This window comes from Kryptolebias marmoratus, linkage group LG7 (genome assembly GCF_001649575.2).
Source record: "Kryptolebias marmoratus isolate JLee-2015 linkage group LG7, ASM164957v2, whole genome shotgun sequence".
NCBI lineage: Eukaryota > Metazoa > Chordata > Actinopteri > Cyprinodontiformes > Rivulidae > Kryptolebias > Kryptolebias marmoratus.
In genome coordinates, this window is record NC_051436.1 from 12,670,567 (window position 1) to 12,691,435 (window position 20,869).

The 20,869-nt window shown below is 44.7% G+C and overlaps 1 protein-coding gene across 1 annotated transcript in view; it reads right to left on the reverse strand.

The window, feature by feature from the left end:
• stim2b (stromal interaction molecule 2b) overlaps nt 1–20,869 on the reverse strand; it is a 55,058-nt gene that overhangs the window by 27,531 nt on the left and 6,658 nt on the right. The gene's annotated exons all lie outside the window — the stretch shown is intronic.

Consider the following 20,869-nt stretch of genomic DNA (forward strand, 5'->3'; position numbering starts at 1 on the left):
GACCCAACCTCCCCGGTCCTTAATAAAACGCTCTTCTTTTCTGCATTTTCGGCCATTTAAGACAATGTGAAGCAAATCGTGTTCAGAGGGTTTCAGTTTCAATCTTATCCAACAAAGAAGTCATCATCCACGAGCCGAACCTGAGGTTTGTTGTTGTCTGAAGAGCTCAGACCTGAAGAGTCCACCTCAGGAGTGAATTTATTCTTCAGTTAGTGGATTTGGACTCAAACATCTTGACTGCTTCTTTCCCAGTTAGGATGGATTAACCCAGGGGTCTCCAACCCTGGTCCTCGAGGGCCACTATCCCGCATGTTTTACTTGTTTCCCTGCTCCAACACACCTGATTCAGTGGTTAAATTCCCTCTTCAGATTCTGCAGAAGCCTGTTAATCACCCATTGATTCAAATCAGGTGTGTTGGAGCAGAGAAACAAGTAAAACATGCAGGATGGTGGCCCTCGAGGACCAGGGTTGGAGACCCCTGGATTAACCCAATCACTGTCCTTTTGAAAGGATAGTACCGTATTCTCCAGACTACAAGGCGCACTTAAAAGCCTTCAGTTTTCTCAAATAACGACAGAGCTCTTTATAACCCGGAGCGCCTTATATATGTAAGAAGTCGTGATGTTTTAGTACGACTTTGATAAACTACAAAGCTGCACCGCTCGCAGCATTAAGGCACAGTTAGAGTCGCGCTTTGTAGCGGCGAGCAGACCTGAGCGAGCGGTTTATACTTGACGCTTACGTCGGTGCAGTATATCCTTCCGTGAGTTTTGAACCGTTTGATTATCTCTGTGATCTCTCACAGAGGGATCCTATAAATGCTGATACAGGCGAACCAGCTCCGCTAGAGCACTGAAATCCTCCATTATGAATGGAGCGCGGTCCGTGCGAAGTTACAAAAATTGGGAGGTGCACGACGCGCCTTATATATGACAACAGTTCAAAAATGGAGCAGTCATTGACAGTGCGTCTTATAATCCAGTGCGCCCTATTAGTGCGGAAAATACGGTAATCATTTCACCAGAACTGTTTTCATTCATTTGTATAAATACAGCAGGAGGGAATATAAGCAAACGTATTTCAATAAGTATTTAATTGCCAGCCGCCGTGAAAGGCGGGCGATAACGCAATTGCCTGCGTCTGTGCATGTGTTTGTTCGTCTGTTGGCAAAATATCTCATGAACTACTTTACGGGTTTTACTGAAACTATCAACAAGTAATCCCTGGACGAACACCTACAACTGATTAACTTCTGGAGTTGATCCAATTCAAGATGGCCACCGGAGCTAATCATTCTAACCGAACACAAAAATGGCTCTAATACAGTCATCCTTACAAAACAAGCTAAGATTTTGTGTGGTCATAGCTGAGGCTCGTCTCTCACACTCTGAAAACCAAGAGGTCGCACGAGTTCGCTTTGTTTAAAGCTTTGGCATCCGAGGCAGTGGGCGATATGCATTCCTTCAAGGAACGTTAGTTTAACTGGTCGTGGTTTGCACTGACATTAGAACTTGCAACCAGAAATACCGGGAGAGAATTAAGACAGATGGTAACTCCTGACACTGGAGCTACAATGAAAACGCTTGTTTTAGTTTTTGAAATCATATCGAATTATTTGACAAAAAAAAAAAAAAGAAGCATCAATTGGTTTTCTGTCTAAAATTTATGAGGAATAATTCATTGATCACATTGCTCATCCCTGCTGTTGGACTCTGTCACATGCTGGTGTCATCCCCGCAGGGCTCCCCACTCCCCCCCGTTTTAAAAAAAAAAAAACGTGTTCACCTTCCCATCCCCACAGAAAGGAGCGAGTCCATTACTTCCAGCCTTCCAAGCGATGGACAGTTTGAAGTGGACAGCAGCCAAGCTGTCTGAGTGCACACACACACACACACACATATATCAATGAGCCAGATTTGAACACACACATAAAAGACAACTGTGTCTGCCACAGTCCTAAAAGACGTCCGTCCACAAGGACAGGGCCGTTTCTCTTACTGACGACGTAAACCAAGTCACGCCAAGGCCCCTCTGTCCACACCGGACAGATAACGCTGCTCCGCCTGCAACTGATCAGACTGAAACTGCACGGCGGACGCCACACACAAACACATGGACACACACTCACATCCATACCCAAGTTACAGAGCCGTCACGTCTGCTGGCAGCTGACAGCTCCATCAGAGAGGACACCTCAATCAGTTGGGACTGAGGAGCTTCACACACATAAAATGTTCCGACGTGTATCGAAAGCTTTCGTTTTTCCTGCACTTCTAGACCGATCAGAAAGGAATCCCTCAGCTTTAAACCATTTTGTACTGTTTAAGATTTATTGTCCATTTTCCATTTTGAAATCCCATACGTCTTCAGCTCCGACTTCCTGTCAACTCGTGTCAAAATGTCTGAATAGACAAAAAATGTCTGTTTTACCTGTATGCTTTAAACATCACGAAAAAAAACCCCAAACCGCACAGGACAAAGACAGCAACACAGCATTTAAAGAATAAATAAACAACCATTTTATTTACTTTTTAATTTTAATTTTTGATCGTAATAGCAGGGTTTAAGACTTCAGGACAATTTGATGTTCATTGTATAAACCATGTCCCCGTTTCTATTAAAACAGGTAAAACTTTGTGTACTTTAATGCTGCGCTGGGACTGAAATGTTAAAAGTTGTGAAATAAAAATGTTTATATCCTTTTTTAAAAGTACATTCAATTTGGTAAATGCCAGAAATGTAAAGAGCTGTTGCAGATAGCTCTTTAAATGACCTCAGTTTGGAGGAATATTGTTTAACTCTGATCAGATTCACGAGCTAATGGCTCCTCAGAAGACTGCAGGAAGTGTCCCAGACGTCAAAGGAAGTGCTACAGCTAGGTGCTGCTGCCTACTGCCCTTAAAAATAGTAAAAATTATTTTTAAAAAACAGTGTTGTGTCATATTGACAGCAATGTAAAAGGTTTATTAAGCAGCATTTGCATAAACCGCTATGAATATTTTTCAACTGAAGTCGTTTTAAGGCGGCAGTAATCCACTTTAGTCTTAACTCCGCTCAAACTAGCCATTAGCTCGTCGGTCCGGTCAGAACGAGGCTCTGAACGGACTTTAAAGAGCTATCTACAGCAGGTAAGATGTTAATTGCTTAGATCCTTTCCTCGGAAGCCTACGTTAAACAATGGGAAATATTTGCTGATGAAGATTCTCAGTCATGCAGGATATGGCAACTCCAAAAGAAAATAAAAGCAGGGCTTGTGGAGTTCTGGGAATAAACTAATGCGGTTTAAAAGCTTGGGACTCCACAGCCTTTAGTTTGGAACTGACAAAGCTCCCTGGATGTAAAGAGAAACATCTTTAACTACTCAAAAAAAAAAAAGTATTTTCTGTCTGAACTATTGCTTTAATCAATGTCCTGAGAACAAGCTTGTTTCTTTTAATTTTGTTTAAAAAAGAAAACAATGTACACAAACATTCAAATTTAATTTTGATGGATGGCCAAAGCCAAGCACGTAGAGCAGAGCCTGCATGAAGCAGAATCTGAACACTAGATGTCTTAATTACAGAAGGAGCAGGGGAGGTATTCGATGGGATTGGTGTCTGGGCTAAGTTTGGACCAGGGGGACAAGCCGAGGAGGGACGAATGTGTCGAATGAAGGAACCAGAACTGGGCAAAGGGCCGCAGCCGGTCTTAGCCAGAGTTTAGATAACAGTCTGATCACTTGTTCGGGTGGAGAGGGGGGATGGGGGGGTTAAAAAGATCCATCAGGCTGAGTGAAGTGGACCACAGTCGCTTCCTGGCGGCACATGGAAAGAAGTCTGCCAGCGGCTCGCGTTTCCTGATACGACGACGACGACGACACGGAGGGCCGCCAATCCACAGCGAGCTCTGAACTGAGCCGCCACAGAAACGCTTCGGACCGGTTCTCTTTTGACGCGAAGCCACTAAATGAAAACGCGTCTGTCATGTCTTTTAGATAAGCATCGTGTAAGCGTTCTGTCAAAAAGCCACCTGACGCTCCGGAACAACTTACATAACGTATTTGCCTAGCTCGCCTGGGAAGTTTACATAAGTCTGCTGTTTGCATAGCAGCCTGCATATCTATTAGGCTGTGTGGGGATTTGAAGAGACACTTTAAACTCCTCTGGTTTTAGGGGAAGGCTGAGGCGTACGGCCACAGCGGCACGTCGTTTTACGGGAACGCCGGATCTGACATTGGCACAGGGTCCCAACGACGTCGAGTCGCTTTGCCGCCGAACGGCGCGGCGGCCTCATTTTGTTCCACGAAGATCCATTTAAGCCCGAGACGGGAGCGGGAGGAAAAAAAAAAACATGCCCGCTGTCAGTCACGGGCCGAGCCGCCTGCCGTGAGCAGAACAGGCGTTTTCCTTCACCAGGTGTCCCACTTTTTTCATTTTCTTTTTTTTTTTTTAATGACGTTTGGGCGCATTGTTTAGCATTACAAAGAGGAAACGAGGAACAGGAAGTGAACTTCAGTGACCTTCTGAGCATTCCTGGTGTGGGGGGGGGGTGCTCGCTTGGAATCGAAACAGTCTGGAGAAGCGAGAGAGAGAGAGTCTGAAAGATGACAAATTTGGAAAGCACTGGGTTATTTTTAGTCCGACAGGCATGTAAAAGCTCAACAATGGCAGAGGTCTCCCTCGCGGAAGCGTGCGGATGTTTAGCGCGCACACACACGGACACACACACGCACACACGAGCAGGGAAGCTGTAGTAAAACATATTCACTCGGTCTGTAACTCTCAGATGTATGCGAGCTGTCGCAGAGGGCAGCAGGTCGGCTTCAAACGAGTCAAATGAAAGCGTTTGGCTGTCAGCCGCTTCCTGTGGAGCGAAGGCTTGCACGTGACAACCGGCTTCTACCTGAACTACACGCGTGTCTTTAAAAAGCCTCGGGCTTTGTTCTCACTGAAAGTCGGAAACTAGATGACAGGAGGAAAAAAAAAAGAGAGAAGTCGTGTTTGCGGCGACTTCTTGAGGATTTCCACAAAACCCGATCGCATTTACACGACCAAGGCCCCATCCACGCTCAGACAGAGCCTTGATAGTATTTTTGTCCGTACCTGTGTGCGTCTGTTAGCAAAAATACCACCTGAAACAGTGGTTGGGTTTTATTGAACCTCTCAGGAAGTAATCACTGCATGATCATCCACCAAATGCTTTTATGGAGTCAAACCACTCAAAGATGCCTTAAAAAACACAAAAAAGAAATGGCTATAAATTCAGTCACTTTCACAGGTTCTGACCTAAGATTTGGTGAGGTAGTAGCTGAGAATGATCCCCAACACATATTCTGAGCGCTAACAGATCTGAGCAAGATCTTTGTTTGAAAAGAAGCCCCTGAACTTTTTGTCTGTCACTAAATTTCAGAAAATAACCACCGGATGGGCATCTACAGGTGATGAGCTTTCAGAGCCAATCCCAGTGGAGAAGCCCGCCACAACCAGCTCACATTAAAAAAAGCTATCATTCAGATATATTTAGAACCTTACAGAAACTGATGATTATTTAGGCGTGGTTCCATAGAAGAGTTTTCCTGTGGGCTTGAAAAGCCAGCTGATGACGCTTCCGTCAAAAAGATTCTCTGCATATTTAACAAACTGTCTCTAAATTCCTGCATTTAGGAAAAAATGGACTTACTGTTTCAGATAAATAAGAGGATTCAAACAGATAGCATTGATGTAAGAGTTTTGGCAGAAGTTTGGATGCTCCGGGCTCAGAGCAGTTCCCTCTCAGGCCAACCTTGTTTCTCATCAAACCGCCACCCATGTTGGACGAGGAGCCAGACTCGGCGGAGGTGGTTGGGTTTGGGCGGAGGGAGCGTTGGATTAAGACGGCAGGATAGGATGGGTTGGACGTGTGACGGCAGGGAGCAAAAGGAGAGGTGCTAGAGCCTCAGCTTAAATTTGATAAACGTACAAAGACAATTTCAAAAACAATACAAAGTAATATTAACTGTTTTAAACCAATTAGAAACTGCACACCAAGTCAGGCAGCCCTGCTATACGTGCATTCTGTGATGTTTTATTAACTTGTTTTTATTATCACATATCATATCGAATGACAGCATGGGCACAGGCCTCTCCAACTGTAACCGAACACATACTGAGCTATAAAGTGTATGGATAAAAAGCCTATTTGCTATCGTCGCTGTGCCATTTTGTTAAGAAACACAATCTAATGAGCTTTGATAGCCTTATCAATTTTGGTTTTCTTAACCTTTTTCATAAATGCATTAATTATTTAGCACCTGAACCATGACATACATTTGTTGAGAGACAGAAGAGCATTAGGAGTCACTAGAAGCGCCGTAAATCGTGACCCTAAAAATGCAGTTTTTGCAGGATGACCTCTGGACAGACAGCCTTCTATGTGAAGAGTTTTAAGACCATAACTGACAGTAAAATGTTCACTTCGAGGCTTGAGAATCGGCTAAAGACGAACCAGAACTGTACTCATTCTTAAATACGGTCATTGTTTTTGATTTGGTCGTTTTAATTGCTCCTTTTCATCATCTGATTGTTGCTCCGTGCGTTCTTTTTCTTTTGTTTGTTTCATTGTTAAAGGTCCTTCTTGGGACGGGTGTTGCGAATTAGCCGTGGCTGTAAACACTGATGCAGGCATCTGATTGTCTGGATCTGCGTCACTTGTGTCTGTCTCTATCAAATAAACGATAAATAAAATGAAACGGTGCCGATTCTAACAGGTAATACTAAAGTTGTAAGCACCGCGGAGGCCGGCGAACAGTTTGCTGCCTTACCGCTCACAGGATGCCACTACCAGGTGGCCTCTTACCAAAGACACGGTCACATTAACTTCTCCAATTCCTACACTTGAAGAATTTTTCAAAAAATCCTTACCCATCCCTGGCTTGGGTGTCCTCCTTCATAATCAGCTCCCATCGCTGAGCAGCCCTACTAATGCTGACAGCGAGTTTATCTAAACTGCCGTCCAGAAGCTGCAGTAAATGTTATCTAGATTTGAATTTAATGACCCCCAAGGTGACCCGAGAGGGTTTCTTGCAAACAAACCAACTCTGTGTTTATGTTCAGTCTTTCCCCAACAAACAATATTTGCATTCCTGGGGCCCAAAATTAGGACTGAATGTTGTTTTTTTTTTTTGTTTGTTTTTTTCTTTCCTCTGTCATAGTTGCAGAAAACATTTTTTGTTTTGATTTTCTTTGCATCAGTTTATTTTGATGTTAGCAAAGAGGTCACTTTTTAAATCTCCACCTTATTGTGATTTATCTTTTAGCAAATTTTGGTTCTAGTTTACCATCACCTTTCAGTGTTTTTTCCCGGGTGGGCAACCCTGGTCCTCGAGGACCAACATCCCGCATGTTGTCCTTGTTTCTCTGCTCCAACACCTGATTCAGTGGTTAAATCACCTCTTCGTGTTCTGCGGAAGCCTGTTAATCACCCATTGATTTAAATCAGGTGTGTTGGAGCAGAGAAACAAGGAAAACCTGCAGGATGGTGGTCCTCAAGGACCAGGGTTGCCCACCCCTGCCCTAGATCCTGACATGTAACAAATTATCAAACGTCTGTACCTATTCGCACAGTGCCAATTCACCATGGCCCAGGGGAGGACACACCAAAGCCGATGCATCATAACTCACCCAACCCTTCCCCGCCACGCCACGCCACGCCCTTAACTTCCTAAAGACTTTTCTAACTAAAAATGAACAATATATTATAACTGCCCATCCCTAACACAGACAGGCCTGCACTGAGCTGCACTGAGAGGGGTCTTTGACCTCTCCAGACCAGGTCGGACCTTTTTAACGCCCTCTCAGCTCGAGCGCGCGCACGCTTCTCATTTACGACGGCCGCGCTCGCGCATCTTGTGACAACAAGAATTAGGGAACGCGCTGCCGTCAGATGCCCCGCATTGTGCAAATGCGGGTGCGGGAATGCGATGTCAGCGCGCAGCGGAGCCCGTCCGGCGCGAGCAGCCGGGAGCCCCATGTGGCGGTGTCGTAAGTCAAGCCTGACAGGTCGCTAATAAAGGCGGGTAAATAAAGCCGCGGGAGGGTCTACCATTTCAGCTCATCAGCAGCCGTCGCTAAGACACAAATATCATTAGTCCTGAGAAAGACGCGGGGAGGACGAGAGGCGGTTGAAGAAAGGGGATACAGAAAGTATTCGTTACGCTCGGTTTTCACAAGACGTTCAAAACGGTCGAGTCACAGGACAAGTTTAAAAACTAACGTCTTTCAAGCTGCTGTCTTACTGAAAGGAGTTCAATTGATCAGAAGCACTGAGAAAGACGTATCTGGGCTTGTTAGTTTTTTTTCATTGATGCTCTTGCAAAATAAAGGCACTGTTGAGTTGTTCTTGAGGTGGGGCTTCAAACTAAATCAGCGCAGAGAAAAAACAACAGCACAGAGCTACGTACAAATACCTAATTACTTCCTAACCACCGCCGATCTAAACGCCAAAACCCACTGTATACGCTCGACATGTCTGAACTCGGCCTGACCCACCCTGGGGTGGATTGCTGTTTGCTGAATGTAAGGAGCGACGGGAACAATGGACCGGGCACATCTCACAGGTGGAGGTGGATCAACTCAGGCACCTGTGGTTAAGGAGGCTCTCTGAGGTCTGACTGGGCTCCGAGCTCAGCGCATCGATGCCAAATGTTGAGAAATTCTCCAAATACTCAAATAGGCCAAGCAACAGACGGGTACATTTTTTTAATCTTTAAACAGACCGTCGAGCCCAGTCCTTCCCGCTGAACAGGAGACGTTTCTCAAACGTCTATGCCGCCCTAATGAGCATCGGTAATCCTCTGCTTGGGCAACAGGGCAGACGAAGAGGAAGAGGCACGACTGGAGCGAAACGAGTCAAGTTTGCACTAAGTCCGATCCGAACACTTCCAGAAAAGGAGACGCTCCGTGAGCCCCCTCTGGAATGTTTGAACAGCCGAACACGAGACTCGTGACGCAGCCGTCGGACCCGAGGAAGAAGAAGGAAAAAAAAAAAAAAAACACAAAAGGAAAATGGAGCCAAACGATCATTTCATCAGCTGCTTCTGACATCCCTCCCCCCTCCCCCCTCTGGATTAATGGGCCCCGAATGGCTACAGTACAGGCAGAGCACACGGCTGAATCATGCCGGGATAAAAGTGTTCGCACCCAATGTCTCGATAAACACATTTAGTGTACCTGTTGCAACGACGGATGAGTGTTCTGAGCAGCAGAAAATAACTTATGCAAAGCTGAAGCCGTTCACACAGGCGCAACACATCCTGGATAACCCCGGCTGGGATTAGGTGTTCCTCGTCTGCTTCGGGGCCTCCAGGATGGATAAATATGGGAACACTAATCTGCTGATAAACACGCCGTTTTCTAGGTTTCTACGAAACTATAAGTTGGGAACTCAAAACAAAAAACTGAAACCAGATATGTAAGAAAATAAAAATCCCCCGATCTCCCAAAAATGACTTCGCACGTCGTATTTAATTTAAAGCTGAACCTGTAGACTGAAGCGTTATTGTTATAATAATCTTCTTTCAGAATAACAAATGTTCAAAAAAATAAAATTCCTCAAATTGCAGTGTTTGTGGTTGGTGACAGTGAAGTACGAGAGACCGTTTTGAAATAGAGTAAAATGTTTCCGTTCCATAATAAAATCCGGAAATGAACAATCAATTAAATCTATCAATCACTTAAGTGCTTTTTGTACAATCTGCCTGTAGAGCACAGGGTGCTCCGCCTCCCTCGCTCAAACTACAGCTTCAACCCAACTCCAGAATAATAATCATTAATTTAAAGCCATATTAGGTGTGGAAATATGCAATTTCTTAATGATGATTTGAATTCTTTGTATGCGTGTCTTGTCCATGATAAAAAAAACAACCACTAAATATGCATCATTCACTACCAAGTCTACAACAAAATTTATACTAAATGAGCAAAATCAGAAGAGTCGGGTTTTGTTGCCAACAATTACGAGTCGTTTGTTTCCATTCGAACGCGTCGACGGGTACCGAGTGGGTAAAATAACCCCCGGATGTAAACTGAGTCAGAAAAGAAACTGCGAGGACGTGAGCGGACAGAAGTAAGAGTCATTTTGGGGGGAGGTTAATCGAGCCGGGGGGGAGAGTGTTAAAGCAGAGCTCATGTGCCGAGACATTCCGAACTCTAAACGGGAGAACTTCCGTCACTAATTCAGTTGGAAACAAAGACCAGGAATATTTGCTTTTTTCAAACACAATTTTTTTTCCCCAAAAAATAAATAAACCCTGATGAGTTTGAGCTACATTAAGCCCCAAACAACCATTTAATGATGTAGGAATTGTGTTAAATTATAACACAAGAGGCTCAATAATATTAAATTGGAATATTTATCATACCCGATATTATTAAGATTTCAGAAATTTCACAAATTTGCAACAAGGAGCCACTAATGCAAACATGAAGGTCGACACTCGGCTACTCTCAGCTCTTCAGAAACTAGGGACGTGCCGAGCCGATCTCAAGTACTCGATCGGGACCAATCAAAACCTGTTTTTATTGATCCGTATTGAAGTAGCTGTCCACACAGTGATTGTTGACCTACTGTCTTACATCGGCCACACCGTAATGCGTCCGCTGCTGTGATGGAAGTGCTTCCAGAGCTACATTTAACTCTGCCAATTTAATCAGACATTTAAACTCCAAACACTGCTCTGAGTTCCCCCGGCTAACGCTTAAAGCTAACGTGGCCAAGCAACATTTCTTAGAGGAAGCCCGACAAAGAAAAATAGAAGTTTCTACAGGACAGAGACGAGGCAAAAAAGAATTACAGACTGAAATCATCGCCCTGGTGACCAACCTGTTGCTGTGGTGGATAAAACAGGTTTTTGTTGACTTTTGGAAACACTGTAGTTCTCTGGGAAATAAACCCGTGCAATTTTCTTCATAAGATTAAACATGCTCGTTGTTTCCTCTTTATCGTGGTTTAAACTGTAGTACAGTTTCTTTGGCCGTTAATGAGTTAAATTGGAGCCATTATTTTGCATTTTACCTCGATGACGCGAGTCAGCTTTACATTTATAACCAGCGAACACGGGGCCAGACTTTATAAAAGCAAGCTTTAATGGTCAAAGAGCGAGCACAGAATTCCACCATTGCTCATCCAAGTTATTTTTAAGCTTGTGGGTGTTTTTTGTTTTTTTTTCCATTTTAATTGGGCCACTATATCCAAGGTTCATCTTGGCTTACAGTAAAAAAAATAAAAAATAAATTAAAAACTTGCTGTCAGAAGAAAGAGACTGAATGTCTTTGGGAATGTGATGTAAAAAAAAAAAAAAGAAGAGCAATAACATCCCACTTCAGAAGCGGAGTGATGTTTTCCCATATTTGCGTCCGGGATATTCTTGGGAATAAAAGCTGCTCCGATGGCAGCCGAGATCAGTGAAAATAACGGACTGTTTGTCCAGCTCCGATCAAAGAGTTGAGATCCGTCCCTGGAGGTCAGCGACGGTTCGCTCTCATGCGACAAACAAGCCAAGCTGCGCTCGCAAAAGTAACCGAAGACTTTTTAATCCAAGTCTCTGATGACTGGAAGTGAAAGAGAAAACAAACAGTGCAACTTGAAAGTAATCCTTAAATTAAGCGATTTAATATTTAAGTTTTTTTTTTAATATTAACAATAAGCATTCAGTGGTGGTTTGGTGTCGTTTTTATGCTGTTTTCATTAACAGGCTGTGCTGTTTTGGACACGTTACAGCTTTATATTCCTCTTTGACAGGAGGAGCTGCATCACGAGTACCTGTCTGGGTTTATGAAAGGTGTGACAACCATGAGAGAAATTTGAGGCAGGGAGAACTTCGAGAAACACGATCCTGCTTCGCTGCTTGTTCTCGGTTTCGGGTTTCGCCTTACTAACAGTTACAGCGTGTTTTAGCTCACTCTCGTCCAGGACTGTCCGGCCGTACGTCAACTGTCAAAAACCCACGGCTCGGCCATCGAGGAGAAGGACTGCAAATGGCTTTCATTTTCAGAAAAGGGAGCCTCGAGAACACGGTGTTCCAACTTCCGCTGCTACCTTTGAAACTGACGAGGGCTTTGAAATAGAAGCTTTTGTAACTCGCGACAGAAGATTGGGCTCTGTTCCACCATCCCGTATACCCTTTACTTACCTGCCTGGCAGGATTCTCTTATGACATTTCTTGGTGCTTCCTAATACGGACGCAAGTATGAAGGCTAGGAGTTAATGCTAAACTACAGACAACTACCAGCTTAGAGTTTTCCTGGGTGATGTAATAACTTAACTAGTGGGAAAAAAAGCTACTCTGAATTATACACCTCCATTTTGTTTCCAAGGAGTCAGACTTTTGGTAATCTAAAGTTTCTCTTTGGCTGCTTTTTCACTCTAGTAAATGACTTATATAGCTCTTTATCTAGTCCAAGGACCCCAAAGGACTTTACACTACATTCACCCATTCATCCCCACATTCTGACAGAACCCTCTGACCACCAGTAGGCGGGGCAGGTGAAGTGTCTTGCCCAGATAGACGGAGCACGGGCTTGAACCAGCAACCCTGCGGTTACAGGACGAACTCCTACCTCCTGAGCCACCACTGCCACCCTGAGTTGCTGGTGTTGCGTCGACACAAACAACTTAACAAATAACCTATTTTGAAACCAAATCTTTAGACAGTTTCTAGCAGCTTGCCTTCAATTTGCATGATGTTTATGTTTCAAAAGTATGAATCCACAAAAAAATGCCAAAAGGTAAGAGTTCCCTATGCATTATAGACTAATGCATAGTGTTGTTTTTAGAAAAGTGGACAAATAGATGACAAAAAAGAAGTGTAAGGCCTAAAAAAATACTATCTACAGCAGATGCACTGCATCTGAAAGTCATGTCTTTAAGAAAGAGGGAAAAAAAAATCCATCAAAGACCTGACAAGTTCTCAGCTAAAAAGTCCTTTGAGCATCAACTTGGTGGTGCTGAAATGCCACCTTTATGACACAAACACATTTTAAACCTACTTTTTTGAAAGATGCCTTTTATATGTTGACACTGCACATGTTTATTTCTTCAGTTTAGGAGCCCTGTCGAGCCTGAATAATTGGCAGGTCAGGGTAAAGTGGCTGAATAAACAAATATGTTTTGCTCTGAATACGGTGAGGCGCAAAAGTTGGACTGAAAATATGCAAAAAAACTGAACCAAGATCCAAAAATAAAGGGAAGGACCGACAAAAAGCCCGTAGAACTATCACTCAAGACTGAAAAAAAAGAAAGAAAAGAAAAGGTTTGGCTGTTTAGATGCTGAAATTATTTTTACATAGCGTTGTACGTCGTAACATCTTGCCAAGATGTTAGGACAAAAAAAACCATCAAACAAAGCCGAAAAAAACTGACCTTTAGTCCTTTTGCTATCTGATAAAGTTATAGAGAACATCACATTTCTGGTCCAACGGGCTCCTGAGAGGCCAACGTGCTGGACCAGACATGTGACTTTAAAAACAATCCCAACCAAGGAACTAAGGAAGCTGCTTTCTTCATAATGTAATCTTTTTTTTCCCTTTTATTTTTTTTTGTTTTCCCTAGAAACTCATTAAAACTTGAAGTAAGGTGTGATGAAGTCTTACAGGTTAATCAGGTTCCAATCTGCTGATGGGAGTCTGACATGATGGGTCTCAACATGCTTAAGTGACGGGAAGCAGCTTGGAAATGTTAATATTTAACGAGCCACCTAAAAGGAATAAATGTAAAGAATGAAATGAGTGAAGAGATGCACTTTCCCCACGGACATCTTCAACTTGACACCACTCGTGTCCATGCCTCAGCAGGTCAGAGCTGATGAATTTACAGTCTCGGTTTCTGCCGCTGCCCCCCAGGGGAGCCAAAAAGGAAGGAAAGAGCAGCAGAAACGCCACCATATTTCTTTCTGACGATTGTAGTTTTCTTCGATTCTTCGCCGCCGATGAGGACTGCATCCAAGTCTTCTTGCGACCGGCTTGGGTTTGTCTTGTAAATGACTTTGTTACGATCGCGGGCCAGAAAAACGAGCGGTGGCGGTGGAGGCAGACTTGAGTAAGGGCCAGCATACCAAAGAAATCCACACCGCTCGCTGGCCTTCTTGGCCGGGCCGCCTCGTCACGTGCCCCCTGCCGAGGGAAAGTCCCTGAAATCGGAGGGGACGGCCTCGCAGCATCAGCATCCAGCTCCGAATTCCTCTCAGAACTAACAATTTCTTATGCCTGCGTTGACCCGTGCCCAGAAACTAATAATCTGTATCAGGCACACTTGAGGGAGAAATAAACACCTGGATGAATGCAGAAAACATAACCAACAATGAGGAAGTGCCAAGAAGGGCGACGACGTCACAGCAACAGATTTAGACCTCTGAAGGGCACGGCACTGGCTGCTTCCTGCGTTAAGGTGACGAGCATTATCACAGCAGGATCTCACTGTCATAACAGGACGCCGATGTGACCCACCCCCCGGTCTGCCTTTTATTCTCAACGCGTTAAGCCAATTCGCTCCTGTTTCGAGGATGCATCTCAGGAGAATATCTGCAGTCGGCTGATACGTCAGGTCATGGGAAAATAAGGACAGGTCCTCTGCTCAAACTCGGGAAGACATTTTCAATAATAAATACATTATTTACTCATAAACCTAACAACTGCCAAAGAAGTCGAGTCATTAATCAGCTAACTACACGAAGAGAACAGAAAAAAAGAAAATGAAGAAGTGACTTTTCTGCAGTTTTGTTTTTAAATTGTTGCATCTTTATTATTCTGCTTTTTTGACATAGCCTCGCTTGTTGCTGGTAAGTGGAGTAAAGGCCTCGCCCAGCCAACAGTCTGTGCCCTGCCAGCTGGGGAATCAACACCTTCAAATGAGCTGCACGAGGGACAACAATGGCCCCCCTTGTGGGACGGCCAGGGACAGCCGAGGGCTGCCTCTGCTGCCGAAAGCAGGCCGCCACTCGCAGCAGGAAACATTGTACAGCTGAGTACAGTGACCTACATCTGCTGCCGGAGCTCTTTGTGAACCGGTGAATCAGCTTACTGGCTGCCAGGGTCGTCCCGCTTATGGATGAATCATCCACAGCCTCCTGACGTGCACCCTCGAGGTTCAAGAACGAGCCAGAAGGATCTGTTTCGCCGTGGTCGTCAAAATATATGACAGTGGTGTCGTTTGAGAGGAAAAGTGTGGGGAATTCACTTTCTCAAAAACACCTAAATTCATCAGCAACATTACGTAATAATGTGTCCGTACAGGTCAATCGGTCAGGCAACATGGGAGTCAGACACTGCCAGGGCTGCCCGTTGTCGCAGATTCTGCTTTTGACTTTTAAGGATAATTTCTTGGTGCTGCTAGGGGCCGTATGGGGGCCCGGTTCGGCGGCCTCGGGATTCTGTCGCTGCCATTTGCAGATGATGTGGTCCTGCTGGCGTCATCAGGTTGGGGTGTCCAGCTCTCACTGGAGCGGTTTCACGGCAGATCTGAGGCAGCTGGGATGAAGATCGGCACCGCCAAATCTGAGGCCGTGGTCCTGAGTCGGTAAAGGGCGGACCGCTCCCTCTCTCCAGGTCGGCAGTGAGGTGCTGCCTTAAACGGTGGAGTTCAAGCAGCTTGGGGGTTTTGTTCATGAGTCAGCGAAGAAGGGAGTGCGAGATCAACAAACGAACCTCTGCTGCTTCTGTTTATTGGTCAGTCTACGCTCCTCCCCTCACCTATGGTCACGAACTCTGGGTAGCGAAAGAACGACATCTCTGATGCGGTTTTCTCCGCAAGGTAGCTGGGGTCTCCATTAGAGAAAGGGTGAGAAGTTTGCTTATTCAGGACAGACTCCATTTTGAGAGCAGCCAGTTGAGGTGGTTGGGGCATTTAATTAAGATGCCTCCTTGACACCCCCCTGGGGAGGTGTTTCGGGCATGTCCAGCTAAGAAGAGACATTCAGAGAGACCCAGGACATGCTGGGAACGCCTTGGAATCCTCACATGAGAGCGGGAAAAGGTGGCTGTAGATAGAGATGTCTGGGCCTCCTGCAACACATCCCCCAAACAAGCGACCGATGATGGATGGATGAGTGAGACAATCCACTCTGTTTTGACGTGACCCTGGACAGAGAAGCCCAGCTAAAATACCCTGACCAGATTGGAACCAGATAGGGTTTTTCCTACTAAAGAGGTTCCAGTGCTAAAGCTGGTTCTTTAAAAATAAAGCTAAGAACTTGTTTGACTTTCCCACAGCCACAGAGCCAGCTGGGAGCCACCTCGTTACGAGACTCGGAGCGTCTGTCATTGTAAATGGTTGATCCTTTTGTAGAGGATCACAGAGCAGAGAGACCCTAATCTTCACAGATCACAGGGTTTGTGTCATTATCCCCGCAAACAGATGTCCTAAAATCACCAATGTATTTTATAAATGCTGTTTTAAACAACAGTTGGTGTTTGTGAACGCTGTGCCAATCAGCATTTTTTTTAAACCCAAATCATATTTGCCGAGAACAGGAGTTGCATAAAATGTTTCAAAAAGAATCTGCAAACACCAGCTGGTGATATTAAAAGAGATGGAAATGTTTATAAATGGCACTTTACACGGTTCCGAGTACCTAAATCCAGGTGTTGTTTGGGATTGGCTCACCCAGTGACCCTCCCCTCGCCTGCCACCCGGCTAACGGACCACCCAACCTTGACGGCTCTCCTGGTCCACAAGGATGTGGCTTCCTGGAGTTCTTCCGGGCCCTAGGAGCCAAGGTTCGATCACCCCCCCCAGGCCTGGCTCCAGGTGGGGAGGGGGGTTTCCTGTCGAACATGTTGTTTATCCATCAAGGTCTTTGAAAGGAATCAGCTAAAGGTGGTTCCGTTTAAAATACCTCTTGAACACCTCCCTTCTGGATGATTTCTGGACCCCAGAGCAGACCCGGTGTCCTCTGGGAACGCCTCGGGATCCTTCAGGAGGAGCTGGAGAGTGCCGCTGGTGAGAGGGATGTCTTGGTTTCCTCTCAACACCTGTTGCCTTCGCGACCAGACCACAAATAAGCAGCAGAAAATGAATAGATGGATGGAATCAAAAAAAAAAAAAAAAAGTTCAGCCATTCAACTGAAAACAGTAATTGTGAAGGCACCACTACATGAATGCTGAGTTAACACACACACACACACACACACACACATATAAACTGTAGGAAGATGTTAGAATTAGAATCTTTTCCATGTTGAAACTGAATATTTTTCTTAAATTAAGCAGAGTAAAATGATTTTTAAACATGGTGCTCACAACATTTTCATTGGTTGTTGATCTCAATGAGCCCGCCTCCATATCCTCGCTAAAGTTTATTTTTTTTAACCATTTTTTAACCGATTGATGCTGAGTTTACGCTGGTTTTTCAGTCTTAAATCCAGAGCTTTCTGCTCCACAGAAAGAGCTGGTGCTAAACGAGTTCCAGTTAAGCACAGGAACCCGTTTGGTAGGGAGGGGAAAAAAACAACAACATTAAAACGAGCGAGACAGACCTCAGTAACAATAAGAAACTCTCGGAACAGAAAGTTCAGAACTACTGGCACCGTGCCAGAGCGTCCACGGTAAGACTGGTATAAATCATTGCCAGATAAAAAAAAAAAAAAAGAGTGTCATCTCGCTGGTTTAACAACATGGTTCATTTATATTCACGCGCACACGAGAACACTTAGTGCGGGAGCACACCAGGTACACGCAGCATCGCAATCAGTGGATAAAAGAAACAAAAACTGATAAAGGAGGTGACTGTTGGGTCAGGTTGTTTTTTTTTTTAAAGGGACAGTTGTGCAAAGAAGAAGGTTTCACAAGCTGCTAAACACAATGAACAACAATCCACACCCGCTACACAACACGGTTATTAAACCACAAAGACAGGTATGGGAGGTCATTCCTGCCTCTGTAATTACCCCGTGCATTTACTCAATACGCTTAAGGCTCGACTTTCCTTCGAGCAGCGCGTATCGCCTGCTGCCCTTTAAACTGGAATCGTCACGTCGAGGAGCGACAGAACCGTAGCCGTTTTGGTCGAACCTCGAAAATAACGTCAAGCGTTACGTCACACGATGAGTTGGGAGTGCGTGCTGCAACTTATTTATTTTATTTCATGTGTGAAGTACCATCACCCGTACAGCCCAAGGGATAAAAAACTTCAACTCTTGTCTCCAACGTGGTCCTGGGTGTTTAAACAATTCGACTTATTGACGCCGCAACGACAACATTTCCAAGTTATCTAAAAAATTGTGATCACTACCTCTTTCAAAACTAGAAAATGGCACGACGTGACAAATGTCAGTGGTAATACGGGACATTTAACCTCTCAGGTGACATATTTGGAGATGTATTTTAGGATTCCTGATAATAAATGTAACATTCACCTTCCTGTTTGCTTTGGTGAAGCTTATCTACATCTACACCCCAGCTAGTTACATTTATCTGACTGCAGCTAGAGACTGAAGCACATAGAAAGATTTACAGGCTGGCTGCAGAGTGTTCTTTACTTTTTCTTTGAGTTTATGTATTTGTTTCTTTGCGGCCTCCTGAGGAACTCTTCAAAAGACTCGGCTCTGCCGTTGCGTGTTGAGCCGCACGCGGAACCAGGACATAGCGGCACGTTCCCACTGACACTGTCGCCCCCAGAGCAAACTCGAGCCCCTCTCTGGGGCTCGCCTCTCCTCGAGTCTGTCAGATTGATACCGGAGACCGGAGGCCAGGCGGCAGCGGCGCGAGCATCACAACATGCAAATTCTTGGGCTCCCTCCTTGCAGGAACTTGAGCAAGCAGTGGCGAGATAGGCAAATGCCGAACCTCCTCTCCAAACAAATCTCCTAATTAATGCAGCCGCCGGAGATAGGTGGAGCGCCACCTCTGACTAGGCGCCGTGCGCGAAGCAAAGATTGACTGGACTCGCCCTGAGCCTGCATGCCGCGATGTTCCGACCCACGGCCAGCCTGGGTCTTCGTGTTTAAGTTACATAAAGCTTGGGGCTTGTAACCAAGACAACTATCACTAAGCAGACGTGTTACATCACAGCTGGATGTTGTTTGGAGCCAAAAGGAAGAGCCTTATTTATGGAAACGCCAAAACATTCCCATTAGAGAGGGAGAGAGGGGGACGACGACCACGTTCGCATCTGCACTGAACCCCCCCCAGAGATTCCTGTGTCCTAACAAAAAAAAAAAAAAAAAGGCACAGTGCTCATAAATTACAGTGGTGATTTATGGCATCTATCAATTTGATGTTCAAAGAAAAAAAAAAGACACACATGCTCAAAAAATGTGGATCGGAGCCACAGTGAGCAAAGAGGGAGAACTCAGGAAGACGGTAAAATGTCTCTGCAACCAGCCAAAAAATAAAAAACACCTTTTATCTAACAATACATGTCATATGGAGCCAACATCGGTTACTTCAACACCAAAACTCTCGTTTGGCATTCTCGGCTTCAGAGACACACAATGAGCCAGATCAGATTCTACTTTATTATAAAGAATAAAGCTTTTAATGATGCTGAACTGAGTCTCAAGGTGATCCTCGGCTACGCAAATATGATTAACACTGTTCCACAACAAACTAAACAAGGACTCTAAGCATAGTTACATGAAATCTGTAACCATCTCCAAGCAGAATTATTATTTATTATTATTTATTATTATTATTATTTCCTGTTAAAATTGTCGGCACTTGTCCTTCCATACCCTGCTTCTTGTTGGACCTGATCGTCGAAGATCCTTAGACACAGAGGAGATCCCAGCAGCAGCAGATGTTAAACCCAGAGCCCTGCTGCTTCTCCAACTGACAGCAAAGAGCCATTTTTAACCATCATTCCAATGAAATAAAGTTTGCAAAAAAACAAACATTTAAAAAAAAAAAAAATCACCCGCGAGCATGGTTCATTTGTAAATAAAGCACTAAGCCGCAGCATAAATTAATTAAAAAAAAAAAAGGGCAGCTCGGTTAGTTTGTGGCTTTCAGGTTTATGCCATTTTTGGTCAAGGTCGGAGCCACCGAGGCCACACGTGGCTCCGGAGCCGCAGCTTGAAACACCCCCCGCCCCCCGCTGTGCTGGCAGCAGCTTAGGAGCACGAGGTGCCTGAATAAAAAGCTCTTAATCACAGAATGACAAGAGCAAGAAGAAATGACGTCTGTGCGTCGGAACCAGGCAGAACTGATGAAGACGAGGAACAGAACTTCTCATTCATGTTTGTACCCTCATTTCTGGTGCTTCCTTTCACAGGGAGACAACTTTACTTTTGTTGAGTGTAAGTGCTACTCGGTAAACTTCTTTGCTAGACATTAATATTAGTGAACTACCTCCCTAACGTTAGTCAGCGAAGGGTAGTGGTTGTCAAATTACAGATGTAATGGACTTTTGGTTTGTGTTACAGAATGCCAAACTTAGGATCACTATTGAACGGGCCATTTTCATAAATAATCCTTCAGTAACTCATAACTAATAGATGTAGGACCTTAAAACTGTCTGTTTCTGTCCGACTGCAGAGCATTCGGAAATTTGGTTTCACTTTTCTTAACAAAGTAAACGACACCAGCGCTGAACCGGAGGCGTTCCTCCAAAGGTAGGACCAATTTCTGCTCCAAACAACGACAAAAGCAGTACAATCGACAAAAGAAACTGTTATTACTAAAGAAATAATTCCTCTTTAGGAGCGCGCTCTCTTCTTCTCTTGCCTCCTAAATGAGCTGCAGCACCTCCTCCCGTGTGCAAATGAGCTGCTCCGCATTGACAAACTACAACATTTAACACCAGGTTTATAATAAAGCAATAAATAACTAAACGCACTGGCGGCGCCAGGGGGGCGTTAGGGGGTGCTATAGCTCCCCCTGGAAAAGTCATAGCACCCCCGTAGCACCCCCAAGCAAAGGCAT